This window comes from Parus major, chromosome 14 (assembly GCF_001522545.3).
Source record: "Parus major isolate Abel chromosome 14, Parus_major1.1, whole genome shotgun sequence".
Lineage (NCBI taxonomy): Eukaryota > Metazoa > Chordata > Aves > Passeriformes > Paridae > Parus > Parus major.
In genome coordinates this window covers 14304153-14312189 of record NC_031783.1, presented here as the reverse complement: position 1 = coordinate 14312189, position 8037 = coordinate 14304153, and positions in this window count along the sequence as shown.

Below are 8037 nucleotides of genomic sequence, written 5' to 3'. Positions count from 1 at the left end.
AGGGAGCTGTGAGGTCTCTTCAGACCTGTCCTGACACAGGGCTTTCCAATTTCCCACAACATTCCAAAAATCTGGAAGCTCCAAAATGTGCATCCAAGCCACCAGGATGACAACCCTTGAACTGGGGATATTTCCCTCACCTTGTCCTCCCCTTCCATCCACAGGAGCCTGGCATTGATCCCCCTCCAATCTGGGGCTTTCTGGATGGAAATTCCATCATCACAGACCTGGATTCACTTCCCAGATCCCAGCACTGCCCATCCATCCCATCTCCCCCTGAATCTGAATTTGGGAAGCTGCTCAGCCCCACATCCCCTCCCTCCAAATCCTCCCGGAGCTTTGGGAAAAGGCGGCGAGTGCGAGGGAGGAGGGAACTTTTGCTTGGAACTTCAGCCTCCCCATTAAGAGCGAGCGGGAAGCATTTGCTGGTGGGAGAATGTTCCCGGTGACAGGTCCTAAAATAATTGTGGAGGTGACATGAGTGAGCGACACCGATAATGAACGCGAGTTGGTGGAGCTGCCATCATTTGCTGCTCAGCTCTGTGGTCCCCAAGGAAGCTCTGCCGCCCCCGCCGGGCCTAATTTAAGAGAAAGTTTGGGAGTTCGACTTCACCCTGAGCGGAGCCGCCGTGCTCCAACTTTTCCCGTTCCTCTGGTGAGAGATAAACATTAACTCTTGGCTGGTTGAGGGTTGGGATTTGATTCACAGCTAATTTTGCAGCCCTCTGGGAAAGAGGAACTCCACGCTGAGTCTTTGGGTGTCCCAAAAAATGTGCCCAGCGCGGTGTCCTCACCCATCGGGATCATCCCAAAGGAGTTCAGCCCTTTTTTAGCAGATCAGGGATGGTTTCCATCGCTGGAAAGAGGAAATGTCACTTCCAAAGGGTCATTTTGCTTGTGGTTTTCAGAGAGTTGTGGTCCAAATGTTGGGAAAAGGATTTAGGATCAGGAAAGCGGATTGTGGCCACAGGGCTGGAGTTTTTCAGGATTTGGAGGTGTGTTTGTATAGCCTTGGAATTTTTTCCAGCTCTGGAAATTTAGATTGGATGCTTTGGGAGGGACAAATCCCTCTGGATTTGGAGCAGAGCTGGACTCTCTCTGGGAATAAATGGAGACCTTTTGGGGTGATGGTTTAATTTAGAGGTGGCAGCTCTAAAAGAGTCGAGATAATCCCAGCCTCATCCAGTCTGGGAATCTCCCAGATTTTGGGCTGAGAGCCATGAAGGATTTGGGCTGTGGGTCCAAACTTCCCCCCTGGAGCCTTTGGGAAGTTCAGCACACCGTGGGATGATTTGCTGCTTTATCACACACCAGGGAGAGAGGAATTCAGCTCCAAGTTCCTCTTGTACCAAATCCAGGTGATTGTTCCTGCTCCTCCCTTCAAATCTCCCAGTGAACTCCCACCTGTGCCTTCAGCAACCAGGATTTCCCCTGATCCTGGGAAAAAACTGCCATTTTGCTGGAGAAATCAGATGGATCCTCAGGAGCATCCCTTTCCATGATTTTAATATCCAGACAAGCGCAGAGCTCCCATTTGTGCCAATCCAGCAAGGACACCCCATTCCCTCCCTCCTGACATTCCAGTTAAAGAGAGGAGAAAAAGCTGGGATGAAGGGTTGGGAAGCAGCTGGAGGATTGCAGGATTCTCCTGAGTTTTCCTCCTCAGTCCCTGAGATCCTTTGAGCTCCAAGTCCATTCCATAGGATGTTTCCTCCCCTCTCCATATCCTCTCCACCACACCACTCAAATCCCAATTTCTGAGGGGATTACCCATATTCCAAGCCCTCCAGAAGTATTTAAACTTCCCAACATTATCATTCCACATACATTTTCCTCTAAATTAATTAAGTCACTAATTTTATGACCCTTTCCTTTTCATCTGGGAACTCATATTCCAGAGAGAATTCCAAACTCCCTCCTACTTTTCTTTCCTGCATATTTCCTCCAGAGCATCCTAATTAATGATCGTCAGCTTCAACGCCTCCAGATTATTACAAATGAGTGATGCCTCCCTAATTAATAACATCTTAATCACGTTATCAACCTCTGCCATTGCCAGACAAACTGCACAGAGAGGATTCCTTCCTTTGGGAAGCTCTCCATGGAAATGATGGATGGTTTGGAATGAATCCCTCTGTGTCTGACACGTGTTTTTCCCATGTTTATCCCAAACACCCCATTCGGAGATAACGTTATCAGCAAAGCCTTATCAGGGCAGATTTCCTTCGTTTATCACCTGCTGCAGGTGGCAGGGTTAAGGCAGCTCAGGGATTCTTGGGAATCCTTGGATTTGCTCTCCTTTGCCTGGGATAATTGCAATTAATGTTATTGATTGTTTTCCTGCTGCAGATAAGGAGCAGCATCCACACGGGGCTGGCGTCTCCAGGCCCCGCATTCCAGAGGGTTTTTAGTGCAAATCTGGGAAATATTATGGATCTTTATTCCCCTCTAGTGGCACATCCACAAAAATCCAGCTGAATATCCAAACTCCTTCTTCCTCAGTGATCAGCGGTTTTTTTTATTGCTTTGCTTCCCAGTCCAAATGTCTTGGAGATATTTGATTATCAAATTGACATTTGATATGTCGAGTGTGGAGGAGGCATTTTCAGCTCCCACTTTTTCCAGGATGGGAATGGGGATCACATTTTCCCGGAAGAGCTTCACCTGTCACTCACCACAGGATAAAATCAGGAATCATTTGGAGTTAGAGAAGGAGAATTGATGGGAAGAGGAGCATTTGGGAGAATCAGCATTACCTGCCTCAAAGGAGCTGGGAGAGCAACTTGATCCCAATCCCTGCATGGAAAAATGGGATTGGGGGGCTCCTAGGGAGGAATTTTTTAGATGGAAACTCTGCTGGGATTGATGTGATTTTTAATCCTGGAGGCTGAGCCCGTCTGAGCCTGGGTGCCCACACGGAGGGACTGGGAGAGGGGACCAGGATCCAGGGCTGGGAACACTCCTGGAATGTCCAGGATGTGTTCTAAAGCAAACCTGGAAAATGAGAGAGATGTGGAATCCCAACAGAGATGGGAGAGAGGGAATAACATCAGTGGGAAAATCCTGCTGTCTGAGAAATGTAAAATATTCCTCATTTTAAAGCTTTTGTGTCAATTTTGGTTGAATCCAGAATTCCCCAATTTCCAGCTTTTGCTTTGATTCCTTCAGGAAAAGTGTCCCTTGAGAAGAGAAACAATCAAAATTTTTAGCTCCAGGGTCAGCACCTACTGAAGACTTCCTTTAAAAAAATTAATAAATGATGGAATTAACAGCAGAATTTCTTTTGGAATTGTTTTCCTAAAATACAAGAGTGGCCTCTAGTGGTGTCATCTCCTGAGTTGTTCTTCCCAGGATATGAAAAACAAGTGATTGGAACTTATTAATTAGTAATAAATAATTCATACCCGACTTACTAATTAGCAATAAAACAAATTTAGAAAATTTAAGAACTCTTTTGGGAACTCAACCCTCTTTTCTCAATTGTTTTTCTGCTTCTTATCAATCTGGATCTTCCCAAGCCAACCTTACATCAGAAATTAGATTAAAATGAGGGGAATTTTAAATTAATATTACTTGAGATGATCAATGCTCTTAAAATGGGAGATAAAGTTAATCCCAAATATCTTTTTAAAATAAATTAAGACTTGGAACAAAGTTTGGTTTGGGGTTTGGTTTGGGGTCTGGTTTTTATTTTAATTTGGGGCCTGATCTGGGGCTTGGTTTGGGGTCTGGTTTGGACCTGGTTTGGGGCCTGGTTTTGGTCTGGTTTTGGGGTCTGGTTTTGGTCTGGTTTTGGTCTTGTTTTGGGGTCTGGTTTTGGTCTGGTTTGAGGCCTGGTTTGGACCTGGTTTTGGTCTGGTTTTGGGGTCTGGTCTTGGTCTGGTTTGAGGCCTGGTTTTGGGCTCTGGTTTTGGTCTGGTTTTGGTCTGGTTTGAGGTCTGGTTTGGACCTGGTTTTGTTCTGGTTTTGGTCTTGTTTTGGTCTGGTTTTGGTCTGGTTTGAGGCCTGGTTTGGATCTGGTTTGGGGCCTGGTTTTGTTCTGGTTTTGTTCTGGTTTTGGTCTGGTTTGAGGCCTGGTTTGGACCTGGTTTNTCTGGTTTTGGTCTGGTTTGAGGCCTGGTTTGGACCTGGTTTGGGGCCTAGTTTTGTTCTGGTTTTATTCTGGTTTTATTCTGGTTTTGTTCTGGTTTTGGTCTGGTTTGGGGCCATCTCCAGGGCCCAGCTGCAGAGTTCTCATGCAGCACTTACAGAGTACACTGTACAATCATTTTTTCCCAGGATAAATCCACACATCCCACATTTGCAGGAACACTGAGCTGGATTCTCCTTCACTCACCAGTGGCTTTTGAGTCCCACCTGATCAGACAAACCCTGCCTGAATAAATGATTTTAAAGCATTGAGAAACCACTTTTGGGTGCGGTGATCAGCGCCAGCTCTGTCCAAAGCTGTGCCAATCACTCTGGGGGATTATTTGGATTATTCCTGGTTTATTCCCCTCTTTTTTTGCTGCCAACTTCAGCCCTTGCTTTGTGCAACTGCCTGGCAATTCTCAGGTTCAGCAGGAAGGGAAACGATGGTGCCAAAAAAAAAGACAAAGATTTGAGCTGCTCTGGAGGTTTGGGTAAAGCAGCAAATCCCACAAATTCCCTTTCAAAACTGAGGGAAAAGGGCTGGGTGAGGATGGTGTTTCCTGGCAAGGCTTTGTCAGGAATAGACTCAAAAAGCACTTATTTCTAGCAAGAGTCCTTCAATCACAGAGGGAAAATGTGGGAAGAGGAGCTGCATAGAAATCCTTTCTGGATTTATAGAAATGTTTGGATCTGGCTTTAGGGGCTGAAAACTGGAACTTTTTGCCCTGAGGATGGATCTGTATGAAGGAAAATCCAGTGGATTTTCACAGGGAATGACAGGACAAACTCAGTCCAGCCACCTGCAGGAGAATCCTGGGAATTATGGCAAAAACCTCCTGGGAATTATGGCAAAAACCTCCTGGGAATTACGTCTGAAACCTCCCTTAACTGGCGTGGGTTGGAATTTGTGGCCAAGCTCCACTCTGGACCAGGCAGGAGGAGGAATTTCCCTTAGGAAATCACAACATGCCCATTTTATATGGAATGGGAATGGTTTGGGTTGGAAGGGACCTTCAAGCCCATTGAGTTCCAACCCCAACACCTTCCACTATCCCAGGCTGCTCCAAGCCCCATCCAGCCTGGCCTTGAACATTCCAGGGATGGAGCAGCTTTTCTGGGAATCTGTGCCAGGGCCTCCCCATCTCACTGCAAAAAAAATATCCTGAATATTTCCTCCAAATCAACCTGGTTTTCAGTCAAACCCATTCCATTATCCAATGGAAAATTCCTGTTTTTGGAGTTGCAGGACGAGGTGCCCTTGGCTGCCCGGCAGTGACTCGTGGCAGGGCAAGCTGTGCCCTCCTCCTGCTCCTCCAGGCGTGTCCCAGCTCCTTTTCCTCGGGAGCACAATGATCTTCCCTGACCTTCCAGCTCAAGCTGTTCCCACAAAAACAGGAGCTCCACAAAGTCCCTTTTGCACTGAGCCTCGCAGTCGGATTGGGAAATTTGCCTGGGAAAAGCTTCACGAGCTCGACTCGGAGTCTTGGAGGATTCCTGGTCCTCTCAGGAATTTAAAATAATATTGAATATAAAATCCAAGGATCTTTTGGGATGCTGGTGAAGGTGAGCAGGATTTGTGTCCTGTTTCAAACCCTCCCTGAGACATTTGGAATCAAATTATTCCCGATAATTTTGAGGATCCAGGAGGCTGGACGGGAATCCCTGGGAATGAACCCCATCCTGGTGCATCTGGAGCTGTGGGAGCCTCGGGTGTGTCCATCTGGAGGAACTGGGAATGACGGGACACAATTCCAACAGGGAATTATCCCAGGGCACCTCCTGTGCTGCTGCCCTGGCACTGAGCACCCAACAGCCTCTAAATCCAGTTTGCAGGAATTCACTGGGATTCCAAGCTCCAAAAGAGACAAAGTCACCCTCATTATTTTGTTGGGAATAGTGAGGCTTGGAATATTTTGAATCCATGTGGAGCACAACTGGTGGTGCCCAAAATTCCATATAAAGCTCAGCTCAGATAAAAACTCCCATGGATTAAATCCAGAATTCCAAGAAACAACAGCAAATCCCACATACCCATTGTTTGTGATACAAATTCAGACCACGAGCTCCTTGGAGAAGCTCCTTGGAGAAGCTCCTTGGAGAGGCTCCTTGGAGAAGCTCCTTGGAGAAACCTTTGTTTACCTGGATTTTCCCTGCTCCAAAGTCCAGGAAATCATGAGGAGATTTTAGAGCTGTGAAGCCATTCCCACTTTTCCTGTCTCTCCAGCTCCTTCTCCAGCTTCCCTGCAGCCTCTCTGGGGGAATTCTGAGGTGTCCAAACCTTCCTTTCTCCAGGGGAATATTCCCAGTTTTCTCAGCCTCTTCTCTCCTACCTGGATATTGTTGAATTCCCTCTTTTTTGGACTCCCCATCCCTCATTTTTCTGCACTGTTTTTCCTGCCACATGGACAAAATCTCTTTTAAATCCACCGTGTAAACAGGAATATCCTTCCCTGAATGGGATTATTATTCCCAAAAAGAAAGCTGGCATTCCAAGAGGTAGAAATCCTGTTTATTCTGGAGACACCAGTGCTGCTTACATAAAATCCAGACTAAATTAAAAACTCCCTTTTGGACATTCCTGGACAGTTTGGGACCAGTTTTCCAGGTTTTCAGACCCCCAAATCCTCTTTTGGATTTGGAAAAATTCCCTGTTTTCCTCTCCCTGGCTGGAAGCTCCCAGCAGCAGCTGCACCCTCTGTGGAAGCAGAGCTGTGCCCACTCCAATTCCAGGTTTTTTTTGGCCTTGGAAAACTTGGAGGAGCCAGGATCCAGAGGGTGACCCATGGAGAGCTGGATCCTGCTTGGAATCACTCCGGGAAAACAGGAAAACTCTGGGATCTGCTCCCGGTCCAGCACCAGTGCCACCAGGAAAGCCTTTGGGACATCCCATAATCGCTCTCCTTGTCACTCAGGATGCAGATTTTGGAATTAAAAAATTAAATTTTATACTTTTTTAATAAAATAATTTCCATTAATGAAAACATTCTCCTTAGAAAAGTATTTTATTTATAAACCAGTTTTATTTATAAAAATATTTTGCTTTACTTCAACATTCCATAATCGCTCTCCTCATAACTTGGGATGCAGATCTTGGAATTAAAAAATTATATTTTATACTTTGTCAATAAAATTATTTCCATTAAAAAAAAACTTGTTCTTCATAAAAATATTTTCTCTATGAAAATATTTTATTTATAAACCAGGTTTATTTATAAAAATATTTTGCTTTACTTCAACATTCCATAACACCTCTCCTCATCACTCGGGGTGCAGATTTTGGAATTAAAAATTAAATTTTATACTTTGTCAATAAAAATATTTCCATTAATAAAAACTTTTTTTTTTATAAAACCCTTCTTTATAAAGCTATTTTATTTATAAAAATATTTTACTTCACTCCAGCATTCCATAATCTCTCTCCCTGTCGGTTGGGATGCAGATTTATAAATTATAAATTAAAGTTTCATTTTTTATATGAAAAATATTGCCATTAATAAAAACATTTTCTCTATAAAACTATTTTGTTTATAAAACTATTTTATTTATAAAACTATTTTATTTCTAAGACTATTTTATTTCTAAAACAATTTTATTCATACAATATTGCACTCATAAAATATTTTCCTTGTTAAAATAATTCTTTTTTTTTCCAATTTTTTAATTCATTTCTATTTAAAAATATTTTTTTCTCATTAAAAAAATTCATCACCTTTTCCTTTCATTAAACTCCACCAATTCCAAACCATTCCTGACAAAACTCCTCCACCAAGGATTTTTTTTCCCTTTATTCCTCCCGGTTCCACCCATGGATTTAAAGGTTGTTTTCCTTCTTTTATTTGGAAAAGCTGTGTCAGCTTTTCCATGGAAACAGCCCTGCCTCCGCTCCAGGGCTGAGCTGTGGGGACA